Genomic DNA, 22,194 nt, shown 5'->3' with positions numbered 1-22,194 from the left:
TTGGATTTTATTCATATCTGATAACGAAAAAAGTTAATTCGTCGAAAGTCTTAATTTTCTAACATGACAGACTTGTCATTTACAGACTTTATATTTCCGCCGAGACTATAATTAGGCTAATTATAGAACCAATTACAGGGAAATTAGCGGTCGCATCCCACTGCAGTAATCTTTGAAATACTTAAACAGAATTGAACATGCACATTACAAAGTTGTTTTCAAATCACATGGATTTTGATAAATGAGTACAAAGGGATACCAGGCGGAATGGTAGATGAAAAACTATAATCTTGTAATTATTGTCATTCCGTGTTTCTTATATTTCAATGACATGCTTAATTACACCAGATCATTATTTCTTAATTTGGCGACATAAGTGCGCAAATTTCATTAATTTACTAATTTCACCTATGCATGGCAGGTTAGGAAAACACATGAATATTGCTATAGAATGTTATATGTTTCACTTTCTTTTTAAATGTTTTTTTTTAATATGGACAAGGTAATTTTATTAGAATTTCGTGTTCAGATTATTGATTGGACAATTTGTCACATGCTTTGTTTGTTTTGGTTTTAACGCCGTTTTTTAACGGTATTTCAGTTATGTAACGGTGGGCAGTTAACCTAACCAATGTTTATGGATTCTGTACCAGTACTAATCTGTTCTCCGCAAGTAACTGTCAACTTCCCCACATGAATCAGAGGTGAAGGACGAATGATTTCAGATACAATGTCTTTTATAAAATCGTCACGGAGAACATTCGCCTCAAACGTGGATCGAACTCACGACCCTGCGTTATTATTGTCTTTCAAAAAAAAAATTATCATGTGCTAAAATCAAGTTGTTTATTTTGCACATTTGAAAATATATCGAAACGAGAGACATGGACGACAGGACCACGGGGCAACCCGAAACAAACAAGCAGGACGATATATAGATGATCCGGAAGACGTGTATGGACTTTGACCATGTATCATAAAGGCCTGGATCACATATGTTATATGAATATATGTAGGTTTGGAATATTTTTCCATCGATTATGCCAATTATATGGATTCTAGACAAATTCAGCATTGATGTACTTGCATTATATATTCCAAACTGTATTACGTTAGTCATTTCCGCTTTAAATTTTCATTTTTACATAAAACTTAAAGCTAAAAGCTGGCAAAGATAGAAGTTGTTCACAGCGACTTTGATATTATGCACCAACTTTGTTTTCAGATTAGCTTCTTGTTCAAATATAAAACAGCTTGCCAACTTTAAGGCCATTTATTACAATTAGCAGCTGTAATGCTACATTCTGACAAAGGTTCAGGGTGGACTTTAAGCCAAACATAATCAATGGAAAACCAAACACTTCAATGATTCCAGATGCCCAGCAATCGGAAAGACGAATAAGCCAACAATGTGCCAACCAAAGAGCCGAGGACGATAATTTTCTTATTAATGAAGCTGTAATTTTATAACAGCATATCGATGTGCAATTGCAAGTTTGTATAGTGCGCGGAGGCGTATTAAACGTTTATGATACAAACAATGTTATGCTGTTATGAAGCTGACACAGCAATGACCGAGAAAAGGAACTTACTACTGATTCTCAGTATTGTAGCATAAATAATTGGAGCGGTCTTGTTTTGTGTTTGTTTCTGTTATGTTTTGGTATCCTTATTTGTTTAGGTAGTGCAGTCAGTTGACTCGTCATGTGATAGATTTGTTGGTGCCCATTTATGTATGCCTTTCACTTTATAAACTTGTTTGCCATTAAAATTAATCAGTTTAGAAAAATCAAAGGACCACGATAGTCATATATTGCTCACCAAAGTATCACTGCTTAAACAGGTATTAGAATAACTATTTTCTTAAAATTACTTTGAAAATCGCCCTGCAGATTTAGTGGATAAGTTGTCCATAAAGCCATATAGGGGAAACTATAACCTCTCCTGCATTTATGTGTTTCTGACAATTCAAGATGGCTTTAACAATTACAGTGGAAGGTCATCCAAGAACCCTTTCTGGGAAATTATTTCAAAATCAGGTCATCGGTTTAGAAAATGACATTTAAAGATTTGTCTATTTCACGCTCTGGTAGCCATATTTTTGAACAAATCGGAATAATATGAACAATCTTGGTAGACGATTACAGAAGAAACATTTCTGTCTTTGTTTTAGAAATGGAAAAACTGTTTAGAAGGAAATATTGTTGAGGAGTTTTCTCTTATTAGCTCATGCAACCAAGATTTTTTTGAAGAATCACAATGTTTTGAATATCGTGGTAAATGACCACCAAAGACACATTTGTGTGAAATTATTTTCAAAAATTGGCCAGACTAAACTATTTGTTCATTATATACATACAGGAAAAAGAGATCAAGTCTGCTGATTGCGATGTTTGACAAATCACAATAATTTGAACAATCCCGGTAGAATTATACAAGCATCATTTGTGTGAAATTATTCTAAAACGGGTCAGCAGTTTATGACAAGATGATTTTTAAAGATTTCATTATATATAAATAGGGAAAAGTGACCATGCCTTACGGCTGCCATGCTTTTGGCAAACCGGAATATATTTAACAATTGTGGCAAAAAGCGCCCCTACTGCCCCATCAAGAAATGAGATGTAAAATTATTTTAAAGTCAGGCTAATTTTCTTTAAAGTTTCCACTACATACATACATGTAGAAGAAACAGCAAACGCCCTTGTGTGCAACTAAGTGTAACCGATTGAAAAACATTGGACACAAGAAATATCTTTAAAAATGATGGTCGACGAGTTGTAATAAGGAGAGAAGTTTATGATTTTTTCATCTAATATTCATCTTTCATCTAACATTTTTCAAATTGCAAAACTAAACACCGCACTTTAACAATTTAAATGGTTCTCTTTTAATTTTTCGCAAAGGTTTCGTAGGGTTGCAATTTTGTTTCGTTTATCCTTAGACGAATAATTACAGCAGTAGTTTGATGAAGATTCATGAAGCGGTTCATGAGAAGAGGTCATTAAACGTGTTTATATTTTTAGCTAAATTGGTCCCTATCCCCATTTGTAACAAAATAGCAGGAGACCTTACGATATTGTTACACATCGAGTTTGATAAAAATTCATTACATTTTAGTGGTTAAGGCGAAGAAAGGCATATCTACTTTTAGCTATAGTGGTCCCTAATAGGGCCCAAGTTCCTATATAAATAAATTTGGAAGAGGACCTTATAATGATGCTCCAGACCAAGTATGACAAAGATCCACCAAGCTGTTCATGAGACGCTGTAAAAAGGCAATTCTAGTTTTAGCTCTAGCAGCCCCTAAAAGGAGTCAAATGTCCCAGCTGAACAAAGTTGGCTGCGAGCCTAATAAAGATGCTACAAATCAAGTTTGATTAGAATACATGAGAAAAAATCAATTAAAGGATTTTTTAATTTATTATTTTTATTTATTTCTAAAATAGGCCAACTGATCCCGCTATAACAAATAGCATAATCGCTATTTACGAATCTTTGGACAATGACGTCGCACCTACTGTGAAATCATTTAATTTCGTCGGCACAAAATTTCGTGGTTTTGGCCAAAACGGATGTTTCGTGGGGACGTAAATTCGTGGAAATTCAATTTTTGTTAAAAAAAAAAAAATTCCACAGGAACAGATCAACTAGTACTTCTGTTTTTACATGTGAAACCTACACGTGTCAAACAGCGCTACCATGGTTACCGAATTTGCAATCTTCGCCGCGGGAGATTAGCGAGTGATCATCTGCCAATTAACGACAGCGTTATCTATAATTATACGACCCCTAATTTGCAAAACTTTTTAAAATTGTGAAATATTCAATAAGAAAAGTCGGCGCCAATTAAAAAGTGTCAAAACCCGTAGCACCTTGCACAATGAGCATTCAATATCAAAACAAATATAAAGTTGATCATTGTTCATTTGATCAACTCGCTCTAGTTATTGCATTGCAAATTAAAACAAACTATAATAGATTTAAAATAATTTTGTTTTTATTCCGTAGTACTAGTATAACCATAGTACTCCTTACATAAACTATTATAAACTGGTCCGAGTTTTCTGCAAATGAATGGCTCGTCTGCATCTAAAATTACAAGCTGTTGAACTTGTGCATGCGTATATTTCCTGCCGAGAAACGTGTAATATGAATTAAGTATTAATGTATTGGACGCAGATTTAGCAATTAATTTATAATATTTAATAGTTCCAAAGTCGAGTCATAGTATTTTACAATTAGTATAAAAAAGTGAAGGTCAAGCAAAACATACATTTGTAATTATTTCAATATTTCTGTTTCATAAGCAAAGTTTGACCACAGTCATATCACATAGATAAACTGTATGCAGCGTACCTTCATTTCCATGTAACGAGATTCAGTCATTATATAGCATATATATAATAAAACAGATTTCAACTGAGTTCAATATTTGCATACCATACTAAAGAAAAATATTCATATTTAATAAATCAGTTAAATAATTTATAACAAATATATCAAAGCAAACAAGTAGTCATTTTAATATGCAACCTGAATAAGTCACAAAAGCAAGAAACCTTTTCATATACAGACGACAATTGTAACAAGGAAAATCTTTTAAAAAGCACTTCTCTACATAAAAGACTCTTATCACACCCTTATTCATGTGATACGCAGACCGTATTCAGCTCTTTCTTTAATTTGATATATGTTGGTATTGAACAGGTTTTTATCATATTTATTAAACTTCCTTATCATTTTGAGATATATCAATATTCTTGCTAAATATACTGAGCCAAAGTTAGCTTTAAAACTGTGAACAGCGTCGTTTATGATAAACGCTTTGTCTACATTTCACTCAGCATAGCACAATCAACAGAGTGAAAGAAATTGACACTCTCGTCCAATCAGGCAGAGTGTTGCATAAATCTTCCATTTTGATAAATTATCTATAACGCGTTATCAAATAGTTTGATTTGCAAACTGAAGTCAAGTGGCATAGGTAACGAAAACGAATTTAGACGGCGTCGCCGAAAAAGAACTATCATAGAAATATCCAATTATCCATTTCACTTAATGGTTTTTGAGGTGATGCCATTTGAAGAAAAATGTGAATGACGGATGTGCGACGGACGGTGAGTGATAACAATAGCTCACTCCGAATAAGTTGGCAAACAAGGCACTAATTTTAGAAAGCGCTTTTTAAACAGAGGTATTCCACTATGTCAACAGAAAATAATATGTATTTCACAAATAATTTCTCGATAATAAAAAAGGAACGGGGCTTATATGTTTAAAATTGATGAAAACGGACCAACAAAGCTGTAATACGGTCTGTAAAATAGCAATTCATTATAAATTAGCTACAGTCCTCTTCAAGCCATATCTGAGAGAGGCAATCACATATCGTTAAAGTTGTTCACCGATTATAAGATTGTGAGTTGATGGCAACATAATTCAGTCCACTTGAGAGCATTGTCAATAATCAGCTAAGAACACCAAGCAAATATTACTCACGACACATGACGATATCTCAGACCCTTGACAGATTTTGAGTACTTCCAGCAGCACATGACTGACATAATAAATTGTGGAAAGCCAAACAACGCATTATTCTATAAAAGAGCACTACATTAGATTAAGGTCAGACGAGCTCATTGCGTTTTGATCACCATAACTACACTAACCTCAAAGTAAGGTGACTTATATTTATTAAACGTGAACTCTTGATTCAAATCATTATTTTTCGGACATTTCATCACATTTAACCTCCTATGATTTAATCAAAATGCATTAATTTTGTGCTGATTTGCAAAATTATACAGAAGGCAATTTAAAGTACATGTTTACAAGTAACACACACTTTCTGCAAAAAGCTAAATGAATTCTTCAAAAATAATTCTAATGAAACTTACCATGAATAATGCCTTATATATATACATGAGTAATAAATGATTAATCTCAGGATGGCGACCAACTGCCACTATCACTCAGGTGTTGAGAAACCTAAAGCCAACTGAATAATACAATATGAAATTTAGTCGTACAGTAATGAATGTTCATTTAATGTAATAGCATGCTCGAGCATTGTCGTTAGACTACTCAATATAACCCCCTCTGTCATAACTCATTTTTCAAATGCTCTCGAAGATTTCCTCAAGATATATCTTCAAATGAATGATTATCTACGACAATTCAACTGATTCTTCCATATGCTCGATCTTGATTTAGTCACGACGATCTTGAAAGGTTGATCTTTAAAGGCCCACAACGACATAGTGACCTGCTTTTTTGCCCACAAAAACTTCATGAAAATCATCTTATAATACAGATAATATACAGCTATACTACAAGTTTTCAGGTGTACAATTTAGGCCCTTCCTGAATAAATATGTTTTTACAACTTTATCTGCAAACGTATTCAGTCAATATCTTTTCAGCTTAGTTGTGAGAATATAGATGAATAACTGTCTTACACTGTAGAAACAAAATGTGATTGAAATTTAACTAAATACACTGATTTAAGTATATATTACTACATTAATTCAATAAAATGTTAAGACAATAAAAACATTGTCTTGGCCTAATATTTGTCACTGTCAATTTGAAACTGAATTCTTGTATATCTCATATTTTTCATGCAAATCATGTATGATTACCATCAAGGAAATTTAAAAGAATACAGTTATTTTGTGGTGCCTCTTTAACAGCATTAGTTCGAAGTACCTTGGAGAACTTTAAGTTAAGCTAAATAGAGTCATGGTTTGTGAAAGGTATAGCGGTGATTTATCATCATTATACATCAGCCTTTGCCTCAAATATTCATCTGATCAGCTAATAGTATATCTGTGTTCCGTACTATTTTTGGAGCGGTCATAGGTGGATTTTGAAATCTGGAAGAAAATATTACTTTTTTCTGAGGTTTGATTCATATACACTGAACTGATCGACCGGTTCAAACCAAATTGTAGAGCACCTTAAGTTAAAGAAGGATTCAGAATGAACGCAATCTATGCCTTGTCATTGTTTTCTTTTTATATTGTCAACACTTAGATGGGCACTCTATATAATCTCATTCTGTTTAGATTTGCACAATATTTTGTATGTGGGCGACAGCTTTAGCCTCTTATCTGAATCACTTTCCTAATAAAAATGAATTAGCAGAAACGTTATGATTTAGAGAGGAATTTAGTTTTCGAAATCATTATATTTGATCACTTTCAGCCAGTGATATGCAAGCCATGTATTTCCGATAAAGACGTCTATTACATGTACATTGACAATATGCATATTTGAGATATTAAAAACACGTGAACATATGCCGCTTGTCATATGCCATGGTCCTGCCAATTTTGTATCAAAATTTTAAAACATGAATGATTTATGAGTTTCTATTGATAATAAGTATGTAAATGAACTAATTATTTGTGTCACGAGCAAGATTTTCATTTTTTATAAATAATGATTACGAACTGTCGTCTAAACTGTATTCCACCGTGACAACTTTTTTCAACACGCCTTGGCAAGAACATTATATGATAATGTCCGATATAAAGACAATGTGTGTCCATAAGTGCTCATTGGATGTCTCCATCCACTTAGATCGTCGTATAACATAACTATTCAAATTTCGTAGATGTTTGTTTTAGTGGCGGGATTATTGGTTTATATGAAACAGCATAAAGCTTTATATACATCTTTCACAGATTATGTATACAGTATAAGTAGATACATTGTACTTACAAATGAAGAGATTGTAACCGATACCATATCAGCTTGCAGGAACCGGCGACGACTTCCACTTAGACGTGTGCTTGGATATTATATAGAAATCAGTCAGGCCTTATGTGATATTTCTGACACTAGCAGTGTTCAAGAACTTGTTTACAATATTTGTTGTACTCGAAATTCAAATTATTCATATGAAGCATCAATTGCATCAATAATAAATGACATTAGAATCAAACCCACTCAAACGTCACTTTAAATTTTAAGCCAAACTATTAAAGTCTCTTCATGTTAGAACTACTTTTTCTTTAAGATTGATGGTGCGTGTTTGTTGCACTGTATTGTCAATATTTTTTTTTCTCGCGTTGAAAAGTACTTCATTTATTGTGTACAAATTATTGCATGTTCTGAAATGTTTATATTGCAGGTTAACATTCGGTTCTTAACCCTTAACCTACTGAATTTCTATAACAACTTGTCCATCTTTCAATTTGGACAGTACCATTAACTGTTATAAGGGGTGCTGTCCAAAACAGTACTGACTGAATGGCGAACAGTGCAGATCATGATCAGACTACACGGATGCGCAGGCTGATCATAATCTACACTGGTCGCAAGGCAGAATCAATCGTGTCCAGTAGGCTAAAGGTTAAAGTGATAACAGTGTTAACATATCAAATAAGGAAATAAACTTTATAGTTGGAAAAAGGATTTGGCGTTGTGATTGGATCTATCATTAAATTTTAAGCTTTCGGAATAAAGTTTTGCTGTTGGGAAAGGCATTAGCTTTATTGTTGGGAAATATATCTTTAGTGTTTGGAAATGTAGCTTTAGTGGTATTTTTTAAAAAGAGCTTTAGTGTTGGGAAATATAAATTAAGTGTCGGAATAAACACCCATGACGAACAAATGTAGTATATGTCAATCAGCTTCATCTAAAAGAATTAGAATTAACCATAATCCAAACTGGACCTCTGTATTCTGAAATTTTGTCTTATTTTCTTTAAAAACAAGGTTTAGTGGTTTTATTATTTACAAAGGAGACCGCATCGCCTCAAATACAATTTGTAAGGAGGTCTCGGGTCTTCTCTTACCTTGAAAATACCGCCATAAATCTTGCATTATGCTTCCCCGTGACTACAAAATTCACAAATAGCTGTCGTTCGTTGAAAGCATTTCTTCTTTATACTAGTTACTATGTAAATGCAAATGCAGAAACGAATGTAGCTATGTGTTTAGTTTGGTTTTTCTCGCATATGAGCCAGGACATTCCGAAAGAAATACAACGTTTGCTTTACATCGGTCCCATACGTATATATTCCCCGGCCCCAAACGTCTTTATACACCGATCAAAGACGTCTGTCTGTACAGCCTGACTGCATTATTTACACCATCGTTATGCTATAGTTCACTTAATCTATCATATACGGTATAATGCCATATAGTTGTGTCTGTGATTTTTAATTCAACCGTTCACACTTGATGACGTCAGTATTATATCACGGCAATGTTATATGACGTCACTGTAACTGTATGGTCTCTTTCAAATAATTAAAGGTTAAAAAGAAGAAAGTATAAATTAACAACGTCCGTTAAGTTGTGAAAATAAGGAAATCTCATCCACGGTTGTTTGCTTGTTTGGACAAAGTCTGTTAAATGAGATCACAAACATTGAAACTTGAAACTTATTTGAATTCGCGAAAGCAGTTGTCAAAGAATAATTTACGCAGTCGTGTCGTCTATTGGGTTAGATGACATAAGTTAAACGTACCTGAATAAGCAGCCGGCACATTTATCACTAATCTACAAAGTTTAGAATTTGTAGTCTATTGGGAAAGCACTTACCTTATAAGTACAATATAACATTTTGCACGAATTAATTACAGAGCTTGTAAAAATCATCATTTCAAGTGAGACCACATGAATAAAATATCGTCTTTTATCATACAGTTTGTGACATTACGTCTGGATAATCATATAATAAAGTACCTGGTTTATTTCTTTTTCACTTCTCTTTCCTATTTCAGCCTTTTTATGATTATTGTTATTATCGGATCATTCCTTATTTACTTTGTCTACAAAAAGGAAGCTTTTTGTCCAAGACTATAGAATAGGAAACTTGGAATTTTTTTTGCGAAGTAGTTTTAACACCAATGTTTTTGCAAAGTGTCATTCCACATCATTTTGGTTGTTATTTGTGGTTCAGTGTATAACATTAGCTCCCCAGGATTATTTTGTTATTTTATAGTTACGTAACTTAAGCTTCCCAGGATTATTGGACGAAGAAAAAAAATGTTTTGTAGATAAAGATATTGACATTTTGCGACCAGACTCATAATTAAACGTATCACACAATTAAGAAATTTACAAAGAAATGTCCAAATAAAAGAATTTTGGTCTTAACCGACAAGAAAATGACATAGAATAGGCCGACTATGTAGCATGTTTTTTCTTTATCATATCCTGCAAAATTTTATTTTAAAGACAGCTTTCGTCTGAAATATTTTAGATTTCCTGATTTTGATATAAATGAAGAGGTAACGCCTCTTGTAAGACTGTTTTAACGCCCTCTATCTTCGCTTTAAAACTAAAAAAAACAGCTTTCCCCGCTTGAACAGAACAGGTCTATCTGTTACGTCTGTGGTTATTTTAAGTTTTGCACTGCAGTCAAATTTTTTATAGTCCTCTCTTAGATCAGCACGTGTTAAAACAGTTATATGTTACAAATGTCACACGGAAGTATTTGATCATCATAAATAAATGAAACATTTGCAGTTGTCAAGAGAAACACAGTGGTTTCGCTTTGTTTTTATTTCATATTGAGTATTGTCAGGCCGGTTTTCTGTACCCTTTCACATCAATAAACTGTTTCTACAAGAACATCACATTCGACAAATATCTGGTTATAGCTTCCAATTTGTACTTTGTGCAAATATATTTCCCGAAAATGTATTGCAAGAAAGGCGCCTCTGATATTTGAGCCGTGCCATGAGAAAATCAACATAGTGGGTATGCGACCAGCATGGATCCAGACCAGCCTGCGCATCCGCGCAGTCTGGTCAGGCTCCATGCTGTTCGCTAACAGTTTCTCCAATTCCAATAGGCTTTAAAAGCGAACAGCATGGAGCCTGACCAGACTGCGCGGATGCGCAGGCTGGTCTGGATCCATGCTGGTCGCATACCCACTATGTTGGTTTTCTCATGGCACGGCTCATATATTGTCGTGTTAGCCGACGGAATACTAATAAAAACGGAATATTATTCAAATCTTTGTACTTTTGGCAGCATTCAGATCGTTTCCAGTAATCTAAACGTAACAAAATTCAAATAGTTCTATTGGTTACTAAACGAGAACCTTCATATCAGCCGCATCATGAGAAAACCAACATAGTGCATTTGCGACCAGCATGGATCCAGACCAGCCTGCGTATCCACGCAGTCTGGTCAGGATCCATACTGTTCGCTTTCAAATCCTATTGCAATTAGAGAAACCGTTAGCAAACAGTATGGGCCCTGACGAGACTGCGTGGATGCACAGACTGGTCTGGGTCCATGCTGGTCGCAAATGTACTATGTTGTTTTTTATGGCACGGCTCAGTTATTATTATTTTTGAAAACGAAATGGTTGCTTCTATTAAAACAGAGGAACGGATATGACTAAGTCTAAATAATCTAAACAATGCGAAAGCCTTGAGCACAGATAAACCATCTGGGCTTATGCTGACAATGCCTCAAATGTTTGGAAAACAATAATTAGTTATAATCAGAGATGCTATTCTAAGGGGATACATTTCTCAGACTAACATTTTTATTACACTGAAGTTCAAACATTCCCGCATAGAGGTTGCTTGTTTAAATACATTGGCTGTGTTAGTTAGTGGTGTGAGAGTCATGTCTCTGGTTTTCCTCATTGATATGCTTTATGATACAAAGTCTCTTATAATTCTATTTCAAGAATGGCCAGTACTATGTATCTTATGTTTTGTATATCTTTATGTGCATATGTAATGTATTGGAAGAGACTGAAATAAATAAATAAACATACTAATAAATACGCTGTCCAAATAAATATTAAATACGTAGGCATAGGAAATAGAGATCAATATAATTGCACCTTTACTAATCCTACCAGGTGTTCTGTATTACAAAAAGTGGATCTATTGTGACATTTTGATACAAGCAAAACTGTATTATCTGCACTATTATTTACCTACTGGTACTTCGTTTTATTATTGGCTTGTTAAAAGTTAATTTTTTACCATATGTAAGTTGACAGAATCATAGGAACCATGTCTTGAGGGGTAAATCAAACACAAATGAATAAATCCTTAATGATTTTGTTGTGCAAAAAAGTATGATATTGTGTTTAAAACAGTTTTCATTTTCCACTCAATTGTGTAATTGCAAGGGAAGTAAACTAATAGATCTCTACTTATAAGTACTAGCCTAAGGCAAGAGTTGTCATTCTTTGTGGATCACAACTTTAAATTAAAAATTAAAACTTCTGTTATTGATAATAACAAAACTATCATAAACTCCACATTTGTGAAATCATTTTTGGTTATTTCAAGGACTTGGAAATTACTTTCTAGACTTTATTTAATGTAATATTATCATTGAAAATTTTAGGGCCTATCTCTAAAATACGCCAATGTTTTCAACACCAATACAAAAAAATTAATATTAAATATACTAATTATTTGGATTTGTCACAACTGCTACTGACTTAATGTTTAGTGTGTTGACGACATTAGTGCAATTATGTAATGACGGATACAAAATATGTCACGACATTGTGGTCTTAGGAGCACTTTGTGCAATTTCAGTGTCATTTCTCTTTGAATAGGCATTATGTTCGTTTCGAAATCTAAAAAACTACGGAAGCAATTTAAATTGAATGCTAAACCTAAACCTGGATTCCTTTGTTAGAGGGTTAGTATGATCGAAATATTTTACGTGGATCTGATATGTTTCCTCTCTTTCATTCTTGAATTCATGTTTTCATTCTCTGTAGCAGATATTCAAACTGACCCAGGTGCAGCCTGTAGAATATGTATTCATTTTATAGTAAATGGATAATATAACTTATTTCTTTTGTTTATATTTATCTGTATAGCCCAAATTGGTAATTTAGCATATTATTTTTCTTATGCATAGAAGGGATTTATTTGTCTACGCAATTAATGGAGACTACCGCAGCCATCTAACACACGCTCTCTGTCTCTCTTTTATGATAATTATTATGTACTATGAGACATATTCATATTAGGAGAAGATATTCATTGCTTAATCTGTAGACTATCATTTAAAGAAAAATATGTACAGCAGTTTTACACAATAGTGCATACATATGTATTAATTGTGTTTGCTTTTATCATTAAAAGCTGTGTTTCCAGATGTATGTACCTTTTACAAATTTCTCTTACTTTTTCTTTTTAAAAATTGTTCAGAAAAAATTTTCTTCTAGAACCCTTTAACTTTCCATATTTTGATAATAAATGTTTAAGCTAAACTGCTTTTCATAAAATGTATACTTAAACATGATAAAACTTATGTAAACACTGCACAGAGAATATACAGTCAAAAAGAAATGATATTGTATTTTTTCTGGACTGAAATGAAAATTTGGACCTCACGCAGGTTTCCATGATGGACGTCTAACGGAAAATTTCAACTTCATGACGATTTTAATTATAAATAATTTTTACACAGTAAATTATAACGAAACTTCCAAAAAGAGTACATTTTCATTTCCCATATAAAACAGCTCATTTTCTTAATCTGCAGACAACTGTGTTCAGAAACTTAAAAAGACTACCCCGGACATTTTAGGCTAAAAATAATTCCTCTCGAAAATCCGTAAAAGTGAGTAAGACAGTGGTAAAAACTTATTGACATAAGAGTTTTTGCAAGATATTCTTATAAATAACCGAAGATATTGAGCAGAAAACAGTAAACCGTTGCAACGCTTTTAAAATAATGCAGAATATTTACATTCTTCGTGCATTTTTACCGATATCTAAGTTTTATTTTTATCCATTTTATCATTTTTCAGTGCCATATATACTTTCTATGCCAAACGAAATTAAGATATTGAAAAATTTCACCAAAACTGTGTGCAAGTAGCTTTGGAACTAGTTAAGATGGCAAAAAAAGTAGTTACGTTGCCAGTTTGAATAATGTACACACTGGCTTCGATCAACCCGTCTAGAATGCTTTTTGTTTTAGTGATGGGACATCTTTAGAAATAATGGTTATCCTAATCATTGCATAAGACTTTGATGTTTAAACTTTTGAACTATCTGACATGTCGGCGATTTCTGCGATAGGTCTGAAAACGAATTATAGTTCACCCAGAAGGCAACAATAAAACATTTGCAGTTGTTTACTAAAGCATGGTATTTGTTTTCATTTGTTTGTTTTATGCTGTATAATTTAAGGTCTGTGTGTTCCTCCTTGCAACGTCAATATTTATTTCACATAAACTACGTTTGTATTTTCTAGGCATTACACGGAACTTGCTATTTCTAAAATACTTGTTTCCGGCTGTGTGTATTCTTTACTTACTGTGCATTTCAAAGCGTATTGCTTGAACGGCGTTTTTAATATTCTTTAGAGAAATAATCGGGTGGAATGTTATAAAAATAGCAGTCTACTTTTCATGTGTAATCAAGTATAATTCAAACTTATCATTATGTACATGGTTGTGAACTGATTCTTCTGTTTTCACTTAAAAGTCTGTTTATATAAAGTATCCGACTCAAAAACAATACGGTTGTGACAATTTACTTTAATATCATTTTCCCTTCCGCAGGATTTCATTAACCAGAAATATGGCTTAAATTTGAAAATGTTGCATTCGTCTGTCTATAGTTGGCACTTGTTATCTTAATAATCAGAAACACAAGCGTCTTTGTCTGCATTTGTCTCGTCAATGGCTAGATTATACTTATCGGGAATCTTCATGGCCATTTTTACGAAATCATATTTAGTTGGTTGTGTTGTTAGAATATATATGACATTTCTATTTCATTTAATCAGTTGAAGAAAGGCAACAGTTGTGTGTGTCTAATAATAGTAATAGGCACTGTCTGCAGACGATTTAAAGAGCAATTGCTTGTTTTATTCTACGTGTTGATATCAAATGACGAGTTTGTAAATTATGTATCTAAAATAGAATTGAAGTGAATTTGTGTGTTATTTTGTATACAAAAGACACAGTATGTAAATTACAAAATGCTTACGCAAATAACTGAAAAACAAACTTGAAGAACCAAACACTGTGCGCAAGTGATAATTGCCTTTGTAGAAGAGCAACAATAAAGAATCGTTCAAGAGCCCGACGAAGCACTTCATTAGTCGCGCATTTTAATGTTATGAAAAATAATCTGATGCAGTTAAAGTATTTTGTTTTCTTTTATTGAATTGATCGACGTGCTTTAGAAAATTGATGACGCGGATATCCTTGAATATCGAAGCAACTGATTATAACTATAATCACTGGTAAGCTACATATGCCTCATATCGACTTTAGTTCTGGCGAAGCAGACTTCTATTTGGGATGTTTGTTATAAAACACGCTAATTAAGATATACCAAAGTCTAATTATATATTTTCTTAAGATAATGAAAATAATAGTTATGTAAAAATCCTGATGCAATGATGTTGAGAAGGAGATGACAATCAAGAAAATGATAAATGTTTAAACAATTTTGACCAAAACAAAATGACAAACATCATTTTCTCAGAATTATTCACGCTAAATTCGCCATTCAACACATCTTTTTATAACATACGCTCATAACCGAATAAAAGAACTTTTGACCGATATAAAAATATCGATTCATAATGGACACCAAAAAGAAATAATTATAGTTCTCACAATGCCTCCGTAATTGTAAGTCTGCAATCCCGATGACTTTTGCAATATCTTTTACACAGAAAGCTATAATTACCCTGTGAGAAGACATATATTGCCATTCTTTTATAATCCAGCGTGGGGGAAATTAATTAGAAATTAGAAATGGTCACTATTGTTCGTTGCATTGCTATAAAATGTTTATATAACAACATTTGAAAATAATATTAACGACAGTTGCCGCATAGATAAGAATTGTCCTTTAACTGAATAGTTCTAATTTATTTTATTATTGCTTTAACTACTGTCTGGAGCTATTTATGAAAAAATATTCAAATATTGCTTCACATTAAAACGTACCTGATCATGGTATAAATGCCTTTCATCTACACCAAAAGAGGATGTTTCAGATGACATAAATCACTTACGTTATAAGACTTTTTAGATGACGAAAGTAACAAACATTATAAGTAAACTGTTAGAGCCCCAAAATATTGTTGAATGTTTCATGACTACTAACCAGTAACGCTATTTCCTATTAACTGTTTTATATATTGTCAATGGGAAATTCTTGTATCTCGAATCCGACATATTACAGTTTTGTATGTTCATTTCGGTATTTACTTGACTATGCAGTATCAGTATTGTGAACTTTTCTTTGTTTGGATCCACCATTTAACGTTAAGTCCTTTTTTACTTTATGTAACTTCCTTTATACTTGCTTATCTTGAGAAACGCATAACGCCGATATGTCGAAAAAAAGCAAACTTATATTGTGTTGGTGTTGCTGTTTTTAATATTACTATATAGTTTTATAAACATTCAGTTTTCAAAATTGTATTCAAGCTAGTATGAATCCAAAAATTTATCATAAATTAAAACTAAATGTCATCAATGAATACTTTACAAGATAATTAAACTTTGTTTTCCCTTATGCAGACAAGAAGCATAAACGACTAATTAACCAGCAAGTGGCACCTTTAAGAGCTATCAAAATATTAATAAAACAGTAACTACAAAATGTATTCATGGAATGAATATGAATGAACGCTATATGAAGCCGAATTGTCATGCGTTTTTTTGTCTTAAAAAATAAAAAAAACCTAAACAGATATGACGACCATTAACATTCATGACATTTGCATGCAAAGCCTGCAAAGGCTATAATGTTGTTGTCACGATATTATACGAACCGTCCGAATTTGCTGACATAAAAAAGATTCATAAAGTCTCTGTTCAACTTACTAGGACGCAGCAAAATAATTAGCCAGTAGATCTATCTGAAAACAAATCTTGGTTTTCAAATTTCAAAAAAGGACTGCAGTTAACGACGAATTAACTTACATTTTAGTGTGTTTCTTCCAAGTGTTTTAAAAATAGATCAAATAAAAACTAGAAATATTCGACGATCACCTTTGAAAGTCTGTTTCGAAGGCTATATAACGTTTTAAAGGAATATTAAATAAAAAAGAAAATAGTGTTTAGACATCTTATACACCTTGATTTAAATAAGATATGAAATGGGAAAAGAAATGAGATATTTGTTTCTTCTGTAACCGAACGGGTTATGTATAGCCCAGTTGAATGTCATGTTATACTTAAAAAGTATTAACAGGCCAATGACGTTGTAAAACAATTCCTACTTCTCTAGATACTGTTACTCTATCTCTACAGAAATAACTTGCTCTCTTTAATAAATACATCTACTGAAAAGGGCCAGTCATGAAATTCTTTATCGCTTGTTTTGCTGACATTAAAATAGTAAAACAATCTCGAGGACGGAAGAAGGGAAATGGTAAACGGTCAAAAGGTATGGTTGTCATACCTTACAAGAGGAATATGTTTGAAGTCATGAGGAAACACAACGAAGCAATAGTTTTGAGACCTCATATCACTGTCTGGAAGTCGTTGTCCGTCCCAAAGTGTGCAATGTTCCCGTCCCAAAGGTAACGGCGAGGGAAATTGCGTGGTGTACAATGTTCTGGGGAGAGATGTGTCGTGGTGTACAATGTTCCCTGTCATGACTGTGATCAGGTCTACATGCAAATAGCAAATACAGACCAAAACTTTGGTACTAGGATGTATGAGAATCAAAATGACGTCCCACGGACTCTCATGAGATCGCGAGAGAACGTGGTAGCCACGGATCACAAATAAGTAAATGTTCAATTACTGGCCACAAGAATCATGGGATAGATTGAGAAGGGCCTCAGTTGAAAAGTGGAAGAAAAGACAGTTGGAAACATTGTAATGTAAGGGAGAGAGTAATTCAGACAAAAAGCACCTACGATTAACCAGAACTTTGGGGTTTACTAAGAATAGGAAAAAGAGATCAATATATTTGCATCTTTACTAATCCTACCTGTTCTGTATTCTGTGATTCTATTGTGACATTTTGATACAAGCAAACTAATAGATATCCCTACTTATAGGTACTGGCCTACTGGTACTTTGCGGATCACAGCTTTAGATAAAATATTAAAACTTCTGTTACTGATTTCAACATAACTGTCATAAATTTCACATTTGTAAAATCAGGACTTAGAAATAAATTTCTAGACTTTATCCAATGTATTTCGATCGCTGAAAATTATAGGGTCTATCTCTAGGTGTACACTCGCAGCGACATATGCAGTTCCGATAACCACTGATCAGTACATGGGTCACAATCGGATGAATTCAAATGATAAGACGAAAAAGTAACAGTAAGTGAAATTTATCTGACATTAATAAAGAATCTTCAATCTAAACCATTATCACCAAGTTTTTATGCAACTTAAAGAAAGGAAATCGAACTTAAGTGTTATCAGTTAATCAGTTTTATTGATTCCAAACCTTTTGAACATTAATTGGTTGATGATGTTTACAACACGAACGTGAAAATGACAGTGTGATAATAAATGGATAATGAGTGCAATTTTAACAGAAACAGCGAGAAAGGTGACATAAAGTAACCTGAGAATATGAATCAAGAACTGATAAAACAATATTGATATTTGATATTTGTGTATCTAAAAATGAAAATCAAACAACGATGATTAATCAGCTCTAATTGAACACGAGACAAAATAGATTGCATTTGTAGCTCCTCTCACATAATGGTTCTAATGAATTCTCTGATTTGCATCTCGGTGTCCAAATATCACACGAGTTGTAATTATATACATACAATAAGCGTGCTTAGTAATTAGTGTGTTGTAGTAGAATCGAATGAACGAACCTACGAAGAAACTCCTGGATCGTAACTTTTCAAACAGTAAATACTGTCTGTTGAATAGAAAGCGTCAAGGTCATTATACCGCAAAAGCAATACATGAAATAAGTTTTTGGAAACAAAACTGAAAAAGAAACATATTTTCTTTGTTACAGTTTAAACCCCGTGACAAAGGAGGTAAAGATATTTTCATATATTAAAGCTACTAAAGTTAATTATTGGTAAAAATGCAAGAAGAATGTAAATTTTCTGCATTATTTTAAAAGCGTGGCAACGGTTTACAACCTTCTGTACAATATCTTTGGTTATTTATAAGAATATCTTGCATAATTCTTCTGTCAGTATGATTGTACCACTAGCCACTGTCAGATTACTCACTTTAAATGGATTTTTGAGAGAAATTATTTTTCGTCTAAAATGTGTGGATTAGTCCCTTTAACCACACTGTTTTAAAAAATGAAAGTCACCAGGCATTGTTTGGATCATACTATTACTACTTATGTCACATTTAGTTAATATTTGTAATAGGACGACCTATCGAGCGACACAAATTAGGTCACCATAACAAAATCAGCTTTAAGCTTTATATAATTACAAATGCAATTAAAACAGTTTTTTTTTTTAATATTCGATGTATTTTTTAAAGGAAATTGCATTCCTACCTAAAAATATACATCGCAGTAAATTGTTTCCAATTCCGTGAATATTTTGGTAAAAAGGCCTATATCGAATATTTGATTTGACACAGAAAGAAAACAATATTGATGTCTCATAAATTATTAGTTTGTACATTTTGATTGAAAACCCTTGTTAAATGATTAAAAGATTAAAATAAAATGCACAACTACGTAAAATCGTCCTCAAATTAAAAGTCACAAAAGTCTTTAACTAACTTTAGCTTGGTAAGCGATGGATCCATAAAGGAATAAACCCATCGAAGAAAAGACCCAACTGCAATAGACGCTATTGGAGATATTGCCAAGAATTATAGCCGTAATTATATACTTGCAATAAGTAGTAGAAACGTCTACTCAATTGTTGTCATACGCAAAGTAAAAGTTTAATTTTAAACTATGCCTTTCAATTTGAAGGCAATCTGACACAATTGAACCCATTTCAATAAATCTATTATGTTTTTAAACAGCTTGATATTGATTTAGAAGCGTCTACTCCATTGTTGTCATACGCAAAATAAATGTTCAATTAAACTATGACTTTTAATTTGAAGGCAATTTAACACCACTGAACCCATTTCAATAAATCTATTACAACAACTTGATATTATTCTTTTCTATCTGCGCCAAATGTTACATAAGATAATTAATTAAAAAATATCTATGAAATACAGGCGAAATATCTAACAATTTTGTTCTGTTTCTCTAGCTGCGAGGTGTAATAAGGAACACAATATCTGCACAGTAAAACCTAGTAGCTACATACAAATGATTTGTAACACTATTCACTGAATAACAAAATAAAAATCGACAATAATTTCGAACGATATCATCCTGAAAAAATCAAATACTATTTATTTAAGGTTACCTTTAATTTGTTAAGAAACTTTAGTTAGTTATATAAAAAAATAAAGCTATATTTACAAATCATAACTACAAAAAAACCACTAATTTATATATAACTAATATATAAATTAACATTATATTGAATCAAAATTGAAGTTAAATTGACTTGGTTTGATATCGAGATGAAATAAGCCTTTGCAAATTATTTGTTAAAGGGACATCTTTCTATGAACAATTACTACCGTATATATGTAAAACACTTGGCGCCCAATACATGACAAAAATTGATAGGAATGCTAAGAGACCGCTTGCTTCTTATTTTCAAATTTAAAATCATATTTTGTTTACTTTTTATCTTCTCGTAATTCAGTTTGCACTGGAGAACTGTAGTGCCATGAATGGAATTTTATCACTTGGCAACCGATGAAAAGGCTAGAAATGCTTTGTCACAGTTATCGTCCTATTAAAAGATTATGAGCGCGAATTGCTATTTTATTATCATTTTATATGATACAGTTTTTTTCTACACAGATATGGTTCATATAGTTCAGATTATAATATGTTTACCTATCGTAGTTAATTCCCGTATGAATTGTATACCTACGGAAAACATCCTATTTCACGCGATGAGCTGATGATTTTAAGGAAAAAGGCAATTGTCTAATGCAATTAACTAGTATAGAATTGTATGAAAGACAAACTTTTGCAGCATCGTTTGAAAAATATATTAAGAGTATGATTTTATAATGTTAAGACATTGGCCTTTGTTTGCGCAGTTTGATAGTAATATAGTATAGGTAATATAATACATGATTAATGAATATACATTATAAAGCATTAAAATATTTGCTTGCATACTTGCATGGTACTAATAATTGTCCGGACCGAATTCAATAACGATTCCTCTCTTTAAATGTTACAATAAGTCTCCAAGAAACCAAGTAAAAACTCTTTAAATACGTTTTCGTATTGCATTGGCAACAACTATATTTCTTAACCAAACGCAGTTCTGATAAAATTATTACAAATATGATAGCAAAAGAGTTGGTAATGATCATTGTCAAAGTCCTCATAAGTAGATTTCTATTTATATTTCATTTATTTTAGCCATGAAGCTCGCGTTTATGACAATATAATATGACATATACTTAAAGATTGACTCAAAGCCAAAATTTTGTAACAGAAAATTTCAACCTACCTCGATAGTTTTCTCCAATAAATTACCAATATCTCTAACGCATTAAAGTCTTATATGGGAACGACTGTCCTGTTATTCCCATCACACAATCATTCGCCCCATGATGTTTGCGCCTTGTCTGTATCGATATTAACTGGTGGCCAATAACGTCAGGTGTCCTATTTATAGGCGTTTTGTTCAATCAAATACCTCAGCCTACGCAGAAAACGTTTCAAGACTGAATCAAATCTTTTAATTTCGAAATTTACGTATATGTAGATTTGCTTAGGTGTGCTACTTAATGAAAACAACAGTAAACAATAACATCATATTTATTGTAAAGATTGATGTAATTCGTTTCGTCATATATGATTTTTTATTTAATTGTTTACGATGATTATGGATTAGACAATTATCTCTTCATTTCCTTCTAGCGCAAATCTTTTAAAAATATGGCAAAATATGAAAACAAAATAGAAACGTAAGGAAAATGGATAAAAGAATAATAACTGTCAATAAATAAAAGAAAATGCCTTATCCGTAACATTAAACCACTCATGTTCTACTAAATATCACATGAAAAATATTGTGCACACTCGCACATTATGAATAAGAAACATATGCTTGTGATTCGTGAGCACTGAAATTTGTATTGTGTTCGCTTAGTTAGGGGAGTGGGGGTGCTTTCCAGTTTCATATATACTTTGTTCCTG

At 32.6% G+C, this 22,194-nt stretch overlaps 1 long non-coding RNA gene across 1 annotated transcript in view; it reads right to left on the bottom strand.

The window, feature by feature from the left end:
- LOC123560880 (uncharacterized) overlaps nt 1–21,690 on the bottom strand; it is a 29,229-nt gene extending 7,539 nt beyond the window's left edge. Inside the window, exon 1 of the long non-coding RNA XR_006688289.2 lies at nt 21,503–21,690. This is a non-coding gene — a long non-coding RNA (uncharacterized LOC123560880). The remainder of the gene's footprint in view (nt 1–21,502) is intronic.
- Nucleotides 21,691–22,194: the final 504 nt, after the last annotated feature.

This window comes from Mercenaria mercenaria, chromosome 15, assembly GCF_021730395.1.
Source record: "Mercenaria mercenaria strain notata chromosome 15, MADL_Memer_1, whole genome shotgun sequence".
Lineage (NCBI taxonomy): Eukaryota > Metazoa > Mollusca > Bivalvia > Venerida > Veneridae > Mercenaria > Mercenaria mercenaria.
This window is presented reverse-complemented; position numbering and strand designations above follow the sequence as displayed.